This window comes from Narcine bancroftii, chromosome 2, assembly GCF_036971445.1.
Source record: "Narcine bancroftii isolate sNarBan1 chromosome 2, sNarBan1.hap1, whole genome shotgun sequence".
Taxonomy (NCBI): domain Eukaryota; kingdom Metazoa; phylum Chordata; class Chondrichthyes; order Torpediniformes; family Narcinidae; genus Narcine; species Narcine bancroftii.
This window is the reverse complement of record NC_091470.1, coordinates 223,263,997-223,282,009: the sequence shown is the minus strand read 5'-3', so window position 1 is coordinate 223,282,009 and position 18,013 is coordinate 223,263,997.

Here is an 18,013-nt window from a genome sequence, read left to right as displayed (position 1 = left end):
GGAAAGACAGCTTTAATCGTCTGTGTAAAAGATGTAATTGAGTTAAAAGCTCAGAACTAGGCCTTTGCCCCACCACATCCACGCTGACCTCTCCACCCACCCACACTCACCCTAGTTACTCGCATTAGGAACATAGGCTTCTATTGCCTTGACTCCTAAAGTGTCTGTCTGAGTGCCTATTAAGATCATCACTTCTGGTTGTGTGTTCCAGATATTGAACATTCTCTGCATGTTGCTCTTAGAATGCCTAACTAAGAAACCTCCTTTCAGAATAAACAGTTGAAAAGACAAACAAAAAACTGTACTGAGCTTACACTGAACATGAATATATAGATCTTAAATCATTTTACTTTATTGTCAGTCCACAGAGCTACTTGAAAGTCAATAGCATTGAAGATAACTAATCCCACCCCCACCCCACCCCCCGCCCAACTTTATAGATAAAGCCTCTGACTGGGGTGGCACTTACTAAGCCGGGATAAAGAGAAAATTTAAGAGAGTCACCCCAACGGCGAGCAGCATCAACCAGCTCTTAATCCTGGGCAATGCCATCGCTGTTTCACACAACTTTATTCAAACATCTGCTACATGCAAAGACAGTCAAGACCCTCCACTGGCTGAATATTTCCTCCCATCTTCACCAAAAGTTTATGCATGACTTACTTCAGAGAACATTTAATTTTACCATTTTAATGTTGTTTAGTTTATTCTTATTAATTTTACTTTTTATTTATTTTCTTTCACTTTTTTTTGCCAAATGCTTGAGGCTGCTTGCTTGCTTGAATCCTGCATACCAGGGATTTTACTGTGTAACTTTTAGGCCTCAACTTTGAACTAAAAACAATTGTAATGAGGTTGAAATTCTGTGTTTTTCATGATTATGTGTAGTTTACAATGGTTCAACGCAGTGCCATCTTTGTTGAACCGGATTATGTTATTATGCAGGTACAGCAAGTAAGTGGAAAAGCTCACAGAATCATATCATTAATTAATAGGGGAACTGACTGGCAAAGTAAGGGTGATATGCTCCACTTATTTAAGGAATTGGTGAGGCCACAGCTGGAGCATTGGGTACAGATTTACTCTCCTCATCTCGGGACGGATGTTAATATAATGAATAGCAATTCAGAAAAGGTTGAAATGAATGATACCTGGTCCAGGTGCGCTGCTTTATGAACAAAGGTTGGACAGAGTTTTTGTGAATAGATCTAGAGTTTTCAGAAATGTGTCTCTGAAAGTGCAGCGATCATCATCTCTGATTATTTTGAAGGAAGTGATTGGTAACTTCTTGACAAAAATAGGGTGAAATATTACTTTGGCTGAATGAGTAGGTGGTGTTGAAGGTTAGGGTTAGGGTTAAGATCAACCATGATTCTTATCACGTGGTACAACAGGCTTAAGGTGGTGAATAGGCCAACCCATTGTCCTACTCATTAATGGGCATAAAGATAGCAGGGAAACACCTTTTGAAGCATCTCTGTCGCAATGCCTTTCTTTCAGGAATCAATGTACCAGGCATCAGTCTTCTCTCTGTGACTACCCTCAGCTTTACAGAGAAATTCAAAAGGATGGGTGATTGATCTGCTTGTCAGAGACAGGACATATACCCCAACCTTTTGAGAAATATGTTATAGAATTATGTTATTATTATTATATTTCTTTTGGTAAAGTTACTGGGTGGGTTTAGACAGGGTAAGACACACCACCCATTCATGTTAACAGATAAGAAAGGTCCTCCAGAAACAAAGTGTCTGGTAAGTCAAAGTCAAGCAGAAGCCAACAAAGCCTTATCATTGTTCAGTTAAAAGACATAAAATTAGAGGGATTGTTCTATAGAAGGCAATAAATGTTTGCTGGAGAAACACCTGTGTAAACATAAGTCTTTTACTTCATGACCAGTGATGACATTAGAGACCATTGGCATGAGTTGTGTTTTTAAACTTAAGAGCCAGTGATGATGTCATAACATGTGATTGGGATACTTCAAGAATGCATCTTTAATATTTAAGCTTTCTTCATCTGAAGTCAGGATGCAGTAACCTACAATGAAAGAGGTAGTGTTGTGCATTCTCCCTTTGACAAGGAAGGAACACAGAATCAGTGGATTTGAGGGAAAGGGCCACTTTGACTGTCTCTTTGTCAAGTGAGGCCAGTTCTGCATGCTCATTTGTAATGGTCACTTCATTTAACCCTTGCCTGGGTTGGTGAAATCATGTGAAACACAAGTTCCGCAACCTCCATGCAAGAGAGGGGAATTGGGAAAAAAAGCAAATCTACAAGAGTTTGTAAGTTTGGGGGTGAATGGCATGATGGCATAAGGACAAAATGTTGAAAACGCCTCTCTTCGCAGAATTAATCAATATCTGACTTTTAATTTTTTTTAAGTTTAAGTAACTTTTAAAAAAAATTATAGAGGTCTCAAAAGATGGCTACAAAAAATCCAGAACACAAACTGCAAATAAATTGGCTGTAACTGAAGTTACTTTGATGGAAGAAACTGGGCCTACCTTGAAGACTTAGCCTCCGATTCTGGTTCCTCTCCAGCCCCAAATGTCGAAGGTTCCTCAGGTAAGGATTCAGGCTCCAGCTCCACCTTCTTCGTGAGCTGGGGAAGATTGCAGTGGAACACAGAAGAAGACTACGTAGGTGACTGTGGAAACAATGCGCATGCATGCTACGGAAGTGATTGAGTCGGAGTCTGTGGACCCAACACCGTCTGTGATTTCAGGTTAAACAAGGGCAAAGCAAAAAAAAACAACCTACAGTTTCAGCCCTTGGCAACTTCAATGGAGGAGGAAGAAGAAGAACCACAAGTAGAAGAAGCCTTCTGCCACAATCACAGCAAGAAGAATCCAAAGAAGGAGGAGTATATTATGCTACCCCAAAACCTCTTGACCACAGATTTTTGATGATGTCTGAAAAAATTGACTCAATTAGTGAAAAAATGGATGCAAATTTGCTGAAGTGAAAACAGATTTTGCTACTCAACTGGGAGCTATTAGAGAAGAAATGACTGTAATGAAGACAGATATGGCAAAGTTTAATAAATCTGTCGATAAAATTAAAGTTCAAAAATTTGAAAAAGACTTTCAGGATTGTCATATGGAGGTAAAAGAATGTAAAGTTACAGTTAACAAGATAGAAGTTTTTTTTATGATGTGGGAAATTCAGAAAAAAGGATTTATTGCAAAAAAGTTGATATGTTGGTAAATGAGTAGAAGAAACAATAAGAATTTTTTTGGTTTGCCTAAGCACTTTGAAGGAGATAATCCAGTAATTTTTTTTTCAAATTTCGCTGCCTGAAATTTTGAGACCAGAGAATTTTCCACATGGAATGGAACATGATAGAGCATATAGAGCTCTAAGGAAAAAAAAACATATCTGGGACAACCGCCATGATCTACTTTGATTAAATGTTTACGCTACCAAGATAGGGAAAAGATTTTAAAAAAGGCAGTTCAAAAATCCAGAGAACAACAAACCTCTTAATGATTCAGAATAATAGAGTATTTTTTTAGGCAGATTTGAAATTGTCAAAAGAAAAAAAGATTTCAATTCAGCAAAATCAGTTGTGTAGAAGAAGGGATATGAATTTGCTTTTTAATACCCAGCAGTTCTTAAAGTTTTTTATGGACAATATCAACCTCAATTTTTTGCTAATGAGTCTGAAGCCTTGGGATTTGCCAATTCATTACCTAATATTAAGCAGAATGGAGGCAGCCTTCAATATCTCAACAAATGGAAGAGGATCAAGAAAAATTAAAAGGAGGGATTTCACCTGGAAGTCAGCCAACTGAGGCTCAAGTTGAAATTGATGATGATCAAATTAATAGAGACCTTGAAGAAGCTTATTCTACTTGACTGATTGAAATTAGATATTGATATTCTGTCTGGGGGACATGGATTCTCTATTTTTCCCACTTTCCTCTTCTGAGGGCTCATGCCACCAGTGTCGAGGGCCACTTCTCATATTAAGGGAGTTAGCACTGACTTAATCAGCACTTTTGGGGTTTTAAATTTTTTTAATATAATTTTTTTACTTTTGGGGTTTCTTACTTTCTATCTTCAGAGATGTTATGTTTTGAATGTTGGCTCTGAAGCTGGAATGACCTGGGGTGGAGAGGAGAGTTGAATATTTTTTAAATTAAAATATGGTAATATGCTCAATGTGAATGGGCTCAATGATCCAATTAAAAGGAAGATATTTTTAGCTTATATTAAGAGGTTGAAAGTAGATATTGCTTTTTTACAAGAAAATTATTTAACAGAGAAAGAACATCAAAGTTAAAGAGGGAATGGATTGGTGAAGTTATAGTTTCAATGTTTAACTCTAAAATGTGAGGAGTAGCTATTTTAATTAATATAAAATTGCCATTTAAATTACAATAAAGTTATTGATCTTTTTGATAGATTTGTGTTGATAAATTGTCAAATCTGTTCAGAATCTTGTATTTTTATGAATGTGTATGCTCCTAATATATATGATGGAAAATGTATTCAAGATGCTTTTCATAAATGGAAATATAATAATTGGTGGAGACTTTAATTCTTGTTTGGATCCAATTTTAGATAAATCTACAAAATCTTTAATGAAAATGAAAATGGCTAAAATAATAATGTCATTAATGGAAGAGTTACATTTGGTAGATATTTGAAGGAAATTGAATCCTCGAGAGAGAGAGATTATTCATTTTATTCTTATTGGCTTGATTCTTATTCTAGAATAGAATTTTTTTCTTAATTTCAACTCAATTACAAGGAAGGATTGAGTATGAATACTATAAACCTAGAATTGTATCAGACCATTCACTGTTATTGATGTCATGTTCAAGATCTAATAGAATCAAAACAGTTTATAGATGGAGATTTAACTCATCGTAAGCTCTGCATACCAAACTGCATGAGTTTTTCATGCTCTGCTGGGACCAAGGAAAGCTGCCTCAGGACCTTCGTGATGCCATCATCATCACCCTGTACAAAAACAAAGGCGAGAAATCAGACTGCTCAAACTACAGGGGAATCACGCTGCTCTCCATTGCAGGCAAAATCTTTGCTAGGATTCTCCTTAATAGACTAATACCTAGTGTCGCCGAAAATGTCCTCCCAGAATCACAGTGTGGCTTTCGCGCAAACAGAGGAACTACTGACATGGTCTTTGCCCTCAGACAGCTCCAAGAAAAGTGCAGAGAACAAAACAAAGGACTCTACATCACCTTTGTTGACCTCACCAAAGCCTTCGACACCGTGAGTAGGAAAGGGCTTAGGCAAATAATAGAGCACCTCGGATGCCCCCCAAAGTTCCTCAACATGGTTATCCAACTGCAAGAAAATCAACAAGGTCGGGTCAGTTACAGCAATGAGCTCTCTGAACCCTTCTCCATTAACAATGGCGTGAAGCAAGGCTGAGTTCTTGCACCAACCCTCTTTTCAATCTTCTTCAGCATGATGCTGAAACAAGCCATGAAAGACCTCAACAATGAAGACGCTGTTTACATCTGGAACCACACGGATGGCAGTCTCTTCAATCTGAGGTGCCTTCAAGCTCACACCAAGACAGAAGAGCAACTTGTCCGTGAACTACTCTTTGCAGACGGTGCCGCTTTAGTTGCCCATTCAGAGCCAGCTCTTCAGTGCTTGATGTCCAGTTTTGCGGAAACTGCCAAAATGTTTGGCCTGGAAGTCAGCCTGAAGAAAACTGAGGTCCTCCATCAGCCAGCTCCCCACCATGACTACCAGCCTCCCAACATCTCCATCGGGCACACAAATCTCAAAAGAGTCAAGCAGTTTACCTACCTCAGCTACACCATTTCATCTGATGCAAGGATCAACAAAGAGATAGACAACATACTCTCCAAGGCAAATAGCGCCTTTGGAAGACTACACAAAAGAGTATGGAAAAATAATCACTTGAAGAAACACACAAAGATCAGCGTGTACAGAGCCGTTGTCATACCCACGCTACTGTTCGGCTCTGAATCATGGGTCCTCTACCAGCATCACCTACAGCTCCTAGAACGCTTCCATCAGCGCTGTCTCCGCTCCATCCTCAACATTCATTGGAATGACTTCATCACCAACATCGAAGTACTCGAGCTGGCAGAGTCCCCAAGCATCGAATCCACGTTGCTGAAGATCCAACTGCGCTGGGTGGGTCACGTCTCCAGCATGGAGGACCATCGCCTTCCCAAGATCATGTTCTATGGCGAGCTCTCCACTGGCCACTGAGACAGAGGTGCACCAAAGAAGAGGTACAAGCACTGCTTAAAGGAATCTCTTGGTGCCTGCCACATTAACCACCGCCAGTGGGCTGATATTGCCTCAAACCGTGCATCTTGGCGCCTCACAGTTTGGCGGGCAGCAACCTCCTTTGAAGAAGAGCACAGTGCCCACCTCACTGACAAAAGACAAAGGAGGAAAAATCCAACACCCAACCCCAACCAACCAATTTTCCCTTGCAACTGCTGCAACCGTAGCTGCCTGTCCCGCATCGGACTTGTCAGTCACCAATGAGCCTGCAGCAGACGTGGACATTACCCCTCCATAAATCTTCGTCCGCAAAACCAAGCCAAAGAAGAATTAGGAAATGTTGAATTTTGTGATTTTATGAGAAGTCAAATACAGATGTATTGAAATACAAATATTAATTCAGTTGATAATAAATTTGTTTTATGGAATGCATTAAAATCTTATCTAAGAGGTCAAATAATAAATTATTTGACTAAAATTAAGAAAAAATATCTTAAGGAAGTAGATAAATTAGAGAAGGAAATTATAATTTTGGAAAAAAAATAACAAAAACCCTTCTGGAATAAAGGTTAAAATTGGTAAATAAAAAATGCATTATAATTCAATTCACTTGTAGGATTAAGAAATTAATTGATAGAACTAAACAAAAATATTATGTATTAGTAGGTACAATCAGCCAATAAGTGTGCCTGACCAGACAATTATATGCAACAGTGGTTTACTACAGGTGTCTCCACATCACTTTTGAGTCTTTGCCGCCTCCTTCCCCACATTTGAATCTGTCTGACTTTCCCTATTCTTATTAATTTCCAGCTATCACCCATCAGCTGCTGTCTCTCAGCTCGACCCCGTGCCTCGCACCACTTGGCTTCATCAGCACATCCCTCTCCTCACCAATTGGTCATCGGCCCCTGCCTCATGCACCTCTTTATTTTGGAATTATCACCTCTCTTCACTCTCAGTGCTGCCAAGGAGTTCAATCCAAAATGTCAACTCTCTCTTCACCTCCATGGAGGCTGCTTGGCCCTCCAGCAGTTTGTCTTTTGTATAAAAACAGTGCACCCAGTTTTCTAAAATTAATTTGGAAGTTCAGAAATATATATTTGGCCTTTAAAATCTATTAGATTTCTATCATTATCTTAAGATTTAGAGTCATTCAGGAATCTTGGAGCTGTGTTGTCCCTCTTCTTTAAGGCGTTGATTGATTCATACATGGCAACTTTGAACCTTACTTAGAGGAAGAGGTTTTGAGTTTTTTTTCCTTCCTTTGTTTTGTGTTTTTCTGTTGTTGTTATGTTTTATTTCATTATTAAGAATGTGCTCGATTTCTGAATTATGATCATATTAATAATCTATTTTTCTAATGTTGTAGCACAATATATAATTGCTTTTATTTTAATATTTTAAAGGAAAAAAAAATTCTTCTGTGCATTGTGTATCAGGGCAAACCCTCAGAAGATCAAGGTGAATAGTTATCTCTTATAGATGCAGCTTGGAGGCGGGAGACTGCATTATTTAGTTATTGACCTGTATTGAAGTTTCTGACCAAGCCAAGTTCATGTGTGTTGACTGTTGAAATTAAATGAGTGTGTGCCTAGCTCAAAGATATCAAATGTACACCTGAGTATCCAAATGGGAAATTGTGAGTGGAATGTTCTGTGTGTCTCCTGAAATATTAGTTGAGGCTACACATTGTATGATCCTGAAAGCACCTTTAACCCAACGCAAACACAAACCAGAGATGAGCTTGCATTGATTGTGGAATTATGCGTAGTCAGTTTCTGTAATTCTGCTGAAACCAAATCGAGGTCTGAAACAAGGATTCTACTGTAGAGACTTGATCCAAAAACTAGCTATTACAGAGGTAACATGTCCACACAGGAACATGGACACACACACACACACACACACACACACACACACACACACACACACACACACACACACACACACACACACACACACACACACACACACACTTCCAAATCAACTTGAGATTATCTGATTCTGATAGGAAAATATTTTCACATCAATGTACTAGGCATCAGTCTTCTTTCTGCGACTACCTTCAGCTTTACAGAGAAATCCAAAAGGATGGGTGATTAATCGGCTTGTCAGAGACAAGTTCATAATTTAAATATTTAATGATAGCGGCATGCTTAGAATTTGCAGAAGGGACTGCAGGCTAGATTTCCCTGTATCACCTGAAGGAAATTAAGAGAGATCAGATCCTTCACTCTGACTCTTGGGGAGAAGAAGGGAAAACCTCCACCCTAATGGTCTACCTCCCTTACGAACCGACCTGAGTCCACCTCACACCACTACTGCAGAAGAGTTCACTCAGTTATTCCCCAGGCCATATTTTCTCACCAGTGCATCAGGCATCTGTCTTCTCCTTTCAACTACCCACTGCTTTTCAAAGAAATATAAAGTAATAATTTCTCCACCAGGCTGTGGGGAAGGTTTTGACACGGTTAGGGTTGTGGTTAGCATGATTCAATTACAGCACAAATGGCTCAGGTTTGAATACAGCACTGTCTATAAGGAGTTTGTGTGTTCTCCCCATGTCTGCATGGGTTTCCTCAGGGTGCTTGGTTTCCTCCTACCCTTCAAAATGTATGTGGACAGTATTGGTCCATTTGGTAGGCAGGGCCAGAAGGACCTGTTAACATGTTGTACACCTAAATGTAAAATATTTCATGTTGCAACATGTGTGTCTTTTGGCCCACATTGGGCACTGATAAGTTTCAATAGTGCATTTGAAAAATATGCTATTTATGAGCATAAAATAACAGAAAACTTCAGATGAAGGAATCAAACGAACATTTTTCAATGACCAATAACTTCATAATATAGTGCAGAAATGTAGTAGTATTTTTAGAGTCAATCCCATCTCATCCTATGCCTCTGTCTTTGGTTTCCAGGTTAAACTGGACCACACATATGATGGACCACTTCTCAATTCTTTGACCTTAACACGGCTTGGGTGTCTCCAAATCGAGTTAAGTTTATCATCATCTGATTGCACAAGTACAGCCCAATGAAACAGCGTTCTCCGATCCTCGTTACAAAACATGCAGACACAAAACCAAACATAAACACATATACACATGCAAGACAAGTATTTCACCTATACAAATAAATAAATATTGTTTTGTACATATGAGAGTCTTGGATGGTTAGATGGTTAGTGTGAGCAGTTCCTTTGGTCTTTCAGCATTCTCACTGCCCATGGGAAGAAGCTGTACCTCAGCAATCTGAATTGTTTACCCTTACTAGAGCCTGCATAAAAGAGGAGGGAATGTCACTTAATATTTATGTGGACTCTTGTTATGTCTTCAGTGTAGTACATGATTTTGGAACCTTAGGCAACATCAAGGGTTTTTGACATCCTCAAGGACCCCTATCAGAAATGCTGCTCTTGTTGCTAACCTGCTGGCATCCCTCTCCCAGCCTACCCACCTCACAATTATAGAATGCAATGCCCATTCCAAAGTCCAGTGCGAATGGCTATGCAGATGCAACAGCGGAAGTTACAGCTGTTAGCGGTACCCCCACCGTTTATTCGGAAAGCGATAAACTGCTTGTACATAGTATGGTCCTGCCTGCTACAGGAGATGCAGTAACATTTCAGGGGGATGCCCCTGCTAATTTGAAAAACCTCTGGAAATGGTAGTTGGTGTGGGGTGCCAAAGATCCAGAAACTTGATTATGGACCATGGACTAGTTAATGCGCCTGATGCATTTTTACCTGTACTGCTTAATTATATACATGCAATGACTCCTTGGAGAGAAGAGGGAATAGGAGGAGTGGCACATTAGTTTTTGAGAAAAGGGGCACAGGAATGTATTATCTCTCATTTAAATAATCCTGATAAAGCAATTAAGTGCCCTCCGGGTAGGACACGAATGCCTACCATTTGAGTTTATATAGGCTGGTTTTATTGAATTGCTTAGAGGCTTAGAGTACGTAGCTATAAGCATTGTCTTGTTATCATTGATCTACCTCATGTCTTGAAAAAAGCTGAAGTAAATTTTTATTCTTATTTATATCCACTTTATGAATGTACAAACTTGGATGCAGGTGTAAAGAAAGCAACGAGTAATACAAAGCAAATTGGAAATTGTTGTGCTGTTGTGACATGCTATAAACAGTTTAGCTGGCCAGGCTTTTAATTTTTTATATCAGTGTTCTTGCAGAGAACCTTCAAAAACAATGCAATTTAGAACAGTTTATCCTCAGAACAATTTAAGTAAACATGGCAAATGTTTTAGCAATGTGGAAAACTTATTAATTATGTACACTGTACTCTCAAATCCAAAATTATCTCCAACTCAAAAATTAATGTGAACTTAACTCTTTTATAAAGGAGACAAGACTCTAGAGTCCAGCAAATAGGCTTCTACTACACATGGTTGCAGCTCTTTGATTAAATTGAGAGCCGAAATGCAACAGTTACATTTCCATTCATTTACTTCCCTCTGTGCTTAAATATTATTATTTTTTAAATTAATTTACCATCTGGTGATACAAATAAGGGTCAATGGTTTACATAATTTCCACTCTCAATCAGAGCAAGGAACCACACCACCTAGGGCACGCTTTATTCTCGCTGCTGCCCTCAGGAAAGAGGTGTAGATGCCACAAAACTCGCACCACCAGGTTCAGGAACAGCTGCTCCCCCTCCACCATCAGACTCCTCAACAACAAACTCAATCAGGGACTCATTTAAGGACTGTTAATTTGCATATTATTTGATATTGAATATTGATTTTCTGTATCGCACACTTGGCACTTCCTTCTTGCTTACATTTCTCTCTCTTCTATATGTTCCTTTTCTTGATTACAGTTTACATTACCAATATGTGCAATATACCAATATGATCCTAAATTTGAACTTTTTAGTTTGAACAGTTCCTTTCAGAAATATTTACCTATGGTCCCAGGAGTTATTTTGATCATGAAGAGATTGCAATGTATCAAAAATCAGAGACCAAGAAGGCAAATTGCTTCTGCTGCAGTTGTGTTTGAAGCTCTAAAGTATTCTGCAGCCAAGTACTAACATCATTCAACTTGATGAAGATCAAAATGTACGCTATTAGAGAAAAAGCGTATAAAAAAAACTTACGACTTGTGATGTTTTGATTTTCGATCTATTTAGAAAAAAAACCTTTGTAGATATTGTTATACACAATCTTTATTGAATCTAACCTTGTTGCAACTCAATGAGAAACATCTTCACTTCTGTTATTGTTCTGCAGGGATGTATAAAAAGGAATGCCTGAAATGCTGTTGATCTCAGGCCTGAAACATTGGTTAACCTGTAGCATACATGCTACACGAAGTGCGGAGTAAGAACGACACACACACAGTCAAGTCGAAGTTTAAAACTGATTTATTGCTGTGCCAGCTCTGTCTATATTCACTCCTTGCCTGTGACGACAGGAGTGATGTCATTGCAGTTCCGGGCTCTGACTGGCCAGCATTTCCGTCACTGCCTGCTGATTCCCGCCATGCGGGAGGTCAACAGCTCTTTGTCCCTGCGGGTCCTTCACAATCACCATGTTTGCCGGCCATTTTGTGAGCCGGGTCGTGATTTGGTTCGTGGGCCACTACAACCCCTTACTTCTGTGTGACTCACTTAGCTTCTCCTGCACTTTTGAGCATTCATCTACAATTCTAGTGTCTGCAGACTTTCACAGTATCACAAGATATCAAAATATAAGAGCAGAAGAAGGTCAATTGGCCCGTCGAGTTTGCTCTGCCGACTCATCATGAGCTGATCCTTATCACTCAGCCCCACTTCCCGGCCTTCGCTCCTTAACCCTTGATGTCCTGTGTTAGAGCCAAAGGCTTGTTGTTTACCATTGTCGGTTTGGCTGCAAGTGTCGGCAGTGTCCCAGGCTCCAGAGGCTGCACTAGTTCTATTTGAATCGGTGCACACGAGCTATTCACTGGGAGTTGGTGCATGTGTTGGGGTTTTGGGCAGTTAGCAGTTAGTTAGCTGTGTTGACTATAATGGCAGAAAAGAGGGTTAAAACGTTGTAACAAGTTGTTTTGTGTTAATTAATAAACTGTTTTAAAACTCACCTGGACTTGGTCGTGAATTATTCCAATGTGTCAAAGTAAAGCGACCATTAACCTCCAAGCAGATTTTTTTAATGGATAGTAATCGCTGCCTCCTGACTAATCAAATACCTGTCAATTTCTGTCTTAAATACAACTAACAGCCTTGCTTCCACTGCTGCCTGTGGCAACAATTTCCACAGACTCAGTACCTCTTACTAAAGAAGTTTCTCCGCACATCTGTTTTAAACTGACCCCCTTTTATCCTGAAATGGTGGCCTCTTGTCCTGGACTCTCCTACCATGGGAAACAACTTTGTCACATCTAACCTGTCCAGGCTCTTCAGCATTCAAAATGCTTCTATATGGTCCCCCCTTAACTGTATGTACTCCAATGAGTACAGTCCAAGAGCCAGCTTTCCTAAATAATGGCTTACATATTGTGTGTGGCTGCATAAGGTCATTCATTTGTCTGCTGAATATTTTTTTTTGATTCATTGGAGACACAATTTTACAAGGTGAGTAATTATTTACAATCTAAAGGCATTAAATTCTCCCATCATAATCAATCCCCATTCACTAGTACAATGAGACCATGCTATTGCAAGACTTGTGGGTTCACTGCCTGACCATGCAGAGCTCAGATCTGGCAGCTCCTAGTTAAGTGTATATTTGTCTGGATTTGTATATGTCTCATCAGGATATGATAAAATAGTTGGTGTAGATTTGACAATTCACATCAATCAAGGGTCACAAGAGGAGTCCTATGAACTCACCTTATGATGTATAATTGCTCTACATATCATGTTAAAATTATTTAAATATTGTATAATAATTCCACATTCAAACACTTATTAATATTTGATCACAGAGGATATCACTGCTTGGATTATTGGTTCCACAGTGACATGCATTGCTTTAAATACCAGCCTGGTCCACCGGCTGTTGCTAGGGACTCACACTGTGACGTTGCCTGAGCCATCTGATGCTTGTTTGACTTCTAATGTAAAGAGCTGTTCATGACACTTGCAAATTGGCACATTCCGGTCCAGGTCTAGGAACTGAAGATTGATGCAGCCACTGCAAAGACTAAGGTTTAAAACACTCCTACCCCTGCATTCTGAAGAAGTACAAATCATGTCAGAAAAAAAAAAAATTAGTTCAACTGTTTGCTCAAGAAATATACATAAATAAAACCTCTTCAAGCAGGTAGAAGCATTCAGTGGTTCAGAGTTTCTAATGGACCTGCCTCTGTTTGTTACCTTCTGGAAACTTCTGTATTCCTTGGAGTTGAACTCCCAAGCCAGGCTGTGATGCCACTTGTCAGTATATTATCCACAATACACCTGCCAGAGTATTTAATGGCCTGTCAAACCTCCTTTGTATACCTAGATGTGGCAGCACCAGGAGAGGTCTTCGGAAATCCGAGTATAGTACATATTCTGTACATATTTTGTGATTAAAGTAATATTTCTTAAACAAAAGTACCACAATTGGCATCATTTGAAGGTCAGAACAGTGCTAGATTATCCTAGGATTCAGCATAAAAATGTTTGTTTGCTCTAATGCTTTCAAAAATATGAAAAAAATGCAGATTCCATATCAGCATGATTTATGCTTGAGCAATGGAAGACATTAAATGTACAAGGATGCACTGCTTAATGTCTGTTCGGGTAATGTACTACCACATATACATCCTTGGTCCCATAATTATTCGGTTATCATGAGCAAGTCCGGAGCAATTTAGGAAAAGCAATTGCTAGCTATAGAAAATGGTCTACTGTATACCCAACTGATCCCACTGCCCCGTTCTCCCCACACCCCTTTATCAGTCCCCAAACTGATCCCATTGCCAGCAGCGTGCTCTCCCTACAACCCTGAATCAATATCCACACTGATCCCATTGACCCGCTCTCTCCCCACAGCCCCATGCCAGTCCCCACACTGAACCCACTGTCGTGCTCTCTCCCCACAGCCCCATGCCAGTCCCCACACTGATCTCACTGCCTCATTCCTGTATATGAGATGTTCACCATGTTGATACCAGAGATGAGGGGGTTAACCTATGAAGAGAGATTGAGTCATCTGGGACTTTACCCACTGAAATTTAGAAGTACAGGTACACGATCCTTTATCCGGACATCTAAAATCCAGAAAGATCCAAAATCTGGCAAGTGGGGACCGGCATTTGAGGGAGGTGGCTGAAGGACTGGCGGTTGGGGGAGACTGCTGGGCGGACGAGGGACTGGTGGCCAGGCAAGACATCCGGGAGGCCAAAGGACCGGTGGTTAGAGGAGGTGGTTGGGCAGCGGTCAAGGGAGACATCTGGGTGGCCGAGGGACCGGCGTTTGAGGGAGGTGGCTGAGGGACCGTGGTTGGGGGAGACAGCCGGGTGACTGGAAGGGGGTGGGGGTGGATAGGTATCACAATTTGGGTGGGCTTTCCGAAATCCGAAAAAATCCAAAATTCAGAACACACTGTCCCCCAAGGGTTCTGGATAAAGGATCGTGTACCTGAGAAGGGATCTTATTGAAGCATATAAAATTATGAAAGTCATAGATAAGATAAAGGTAGGTAAGTGTTTTTCCTTGATGGGGGAGAATAGAACTAGGGGGCATAGCGAGAGATTCAGGGTAGTAGATTTAGAATGGAGATGAGGAGGAACTGCTTTTCCATAGATTCACCACCCATTGAAACAGGGAAAGTTACCTCAGTAAATGTATTTAAGACCAAAATGGATAGATTTTTACACAGTAAGGTATATAGGGAAAGGACAAATAGATGGAGATGAGTCGATCAATAGATCCACCATGATCACATTGAATGGCAGAGCAAGTTTGACAGGCCAGATGGTCTATTCCTGCTCCTATTTCTTATGTTCTTCTGCTCCATCCTTGTGCACAGCTCACTGATGGATATCTGGGGATCAGGATTCTCCAAGGCTCCAATGAAAAGATTGATTTCAGAGGAAAGGAAGATCTGCTGCAACAAAAAGATTTACAGAAGACATGAAAATAGTATGTGTATTGACAGACAGCAGATATGCAGGGTATTGTTCAACATACAGGAATACATTTTAAAGCCACATATTATTGCCATTCTCACTGCAAAATTACAGGGTTAATGTTTAGTTTCCTTTCACATCTGGTCAGAGTGGATTAACCAGGAGCAAACAAAGGGCAGGGATCATTCTGCCTGATTTTAAAAAAGGTAGGATTTGAGTGGAGATGAACTCAAACAAGAGGCACATGATCATAGCTGATGTTTTATTTTAATTTCCTTTCTTGCTGTGAAAGTAATATATGTTCATTTTACCTCTTCAAAGCCAGTGATTAAGACATTGGGGACAAACTAAATCAGTTTTTAAACCAATGATTCACATTTTTTTTCTTTCCACTCACATACCACTTTAAGTAATCCCGAGGCCATCAGTGCCCTATGATTGGTAAGGGATGGTTTAAGGTGGTATGTGAGTGAGAAGGGAAGGTTGAGAAACAATTGCTCAAGACCCGTTTGTTACTAAATATTGAGAAAAATTGTCATTGGCCCATTTCCCTTGGAGTTATGAAACCATGTACATAATGAGTCAATGAGGCATGATTAAAACAGTGGTTTTCAAACTTTTTCTTTTCACCCACATACCACCTTAAGCAATCCCTTACTAACCACAAAACATCTATGTCATAGGGAATACTTAAAGTGGTGTGTGAGTGGAAAGAGAAAGGTTGAGTACCACCTGCCTTAAATGAAAGACCTTTTCATATAAATGTTAGTGTATCTTTTGGGACAATTAAAATGCATTGATTCTCCATGATATTTTTTTTGAAATTTTAGTGTTCAATGACTTTACTTGAGAAAAAATCAGGGTTAACTACAGGAAAGGTGCAAAGATTGGAAAAGTGCAAAGATGATTTACTCGGATGTTGCCAGGAATTCAGGAACTAAGTTTCAGGGGAAGATTAAACAGGTTAGGACTTTATTCCCTGGAATGTGGAAGAATGAGGGGGGATTTGATATGATGGGTATAGAGAGAGTAAATACAAGTAGAGTTTTTCCACTGAGGGTAGGTGAGATAGAAACCAGAGGACATGGGGCAAGGGTGAAAGGGGAAAAGTTTTGGGGGAACATTAGGAGGAACTTCATCCCACAGAGAGTAGTGGGAGTGTGGAACGAGCTGCCAGCTGAAATGATGAATGCGGGCTCAGTTTTCACAGTTAATAAAATTTGGACAGGTACATAAATGGGAGATGTATGGAGGGATATGGAATGTGTACCGGTCAGTGAAACCAGGCAGAATTATAGACTGAGGCCCGTTTTCTGAGCTGTAATGTTCTATGGTTCTAACAGGAGAACCATCTATTTCCTGAATGTTGGAAATTATGTTAAATAATACATCAGCAAAGGTTAACAATCTGATTTTTTAGGGGGTGGGAGGTTGGAAATTGCACTCTTTGACAGTTTATCCATAATATAAAGTATGTTATGTGGTTGGGTGCTTGGGAAAATAACCTTATCAATGAAAGCCAGCTGTGTCAGTCCAGAGCTGTTGTACAGTATGTTTCTTCTCATTGATTCTCATCCTATTGTAGCTACTGTTACTCCACCTGCTCCAGCTGTTCCATCATTTTTCCTTAAATATTACCAATAATGCTAAGCCAGATGATATCACAGTTATCTGAAGTATTTATTTGGCACAATAAAATCTGGCGCAGACTGTAAGAGGTTTATCTATTCTCTCCAAGTCTGCGTGTGTTTCGTCTGGGTGTTCTGACTTCCTCCACCCTTCAAAGCATATGGGGATTGGAGGTCATTTGGGTTTTTTGGGTGGCGCGAGCTGTACCCTAACCTTAATACCTTAATGTCCAAATTAACAATTTTTTAAAAAATTCTCTTTGCGTTTCAACCTGCATTAATACTTTTACAACACTAATAGGAACTCAGGAGCTATTTGTTTTTTTTTAAACGTTATTGATTTGTTCAAAATACAGATAATAAGTAACATATATAACAATAAACAAAGCATGAATGTTATATTTTATATATATAAAAAAAAGAAAGAAAGAAAAGGAAAGAACTCCCCCCCTCTTTCAGCCAACTCTCCTAAGGAGAGCCATAAAGAAAAAAGAACAAAATAAAGAAAAGTAAAGCATACATATAAAAATCTAGTCAATATAAATCAAAATGTAAATATTCTGAATATAACAACCACCTATTAATAAAAAAAGATAGTTATCCACGAAACATATGTAATTTTTTTTCCATTATTAAACAATATTTCATCTCATTATGCCAAAAGTCTCAATTTTAATCATTTCAGTTAAAATCATATCTCTACCAAACACGTTTTATCAAAGATCGAACTTGATAAAAATACGCTTATGCTTAATCGGACTGTTTAAACCCTGAACATTAAAAGTAGCAAACTTCAACTTTGACATATCCACTATTATTACTAAAAACTAATAATATCAATATATAAAGACTCAGATCAATGTAAATAGGCCCTAATATAGGAGAAAAAGAAACCACAAATTAAAGTCTAAATAAAATGAAAATTAAAAAAAATAAAAAGAACCCCCCACCAAAAAAAACTACCAAAATGTAGTATTCCCTAAATAAAAGTTGGGTGTGGATCACCCACCAGTGGCTGATGACTAGTAGAACATAGAGCAAATTTCTCCCTCCCCAGCCAAACAAAGAA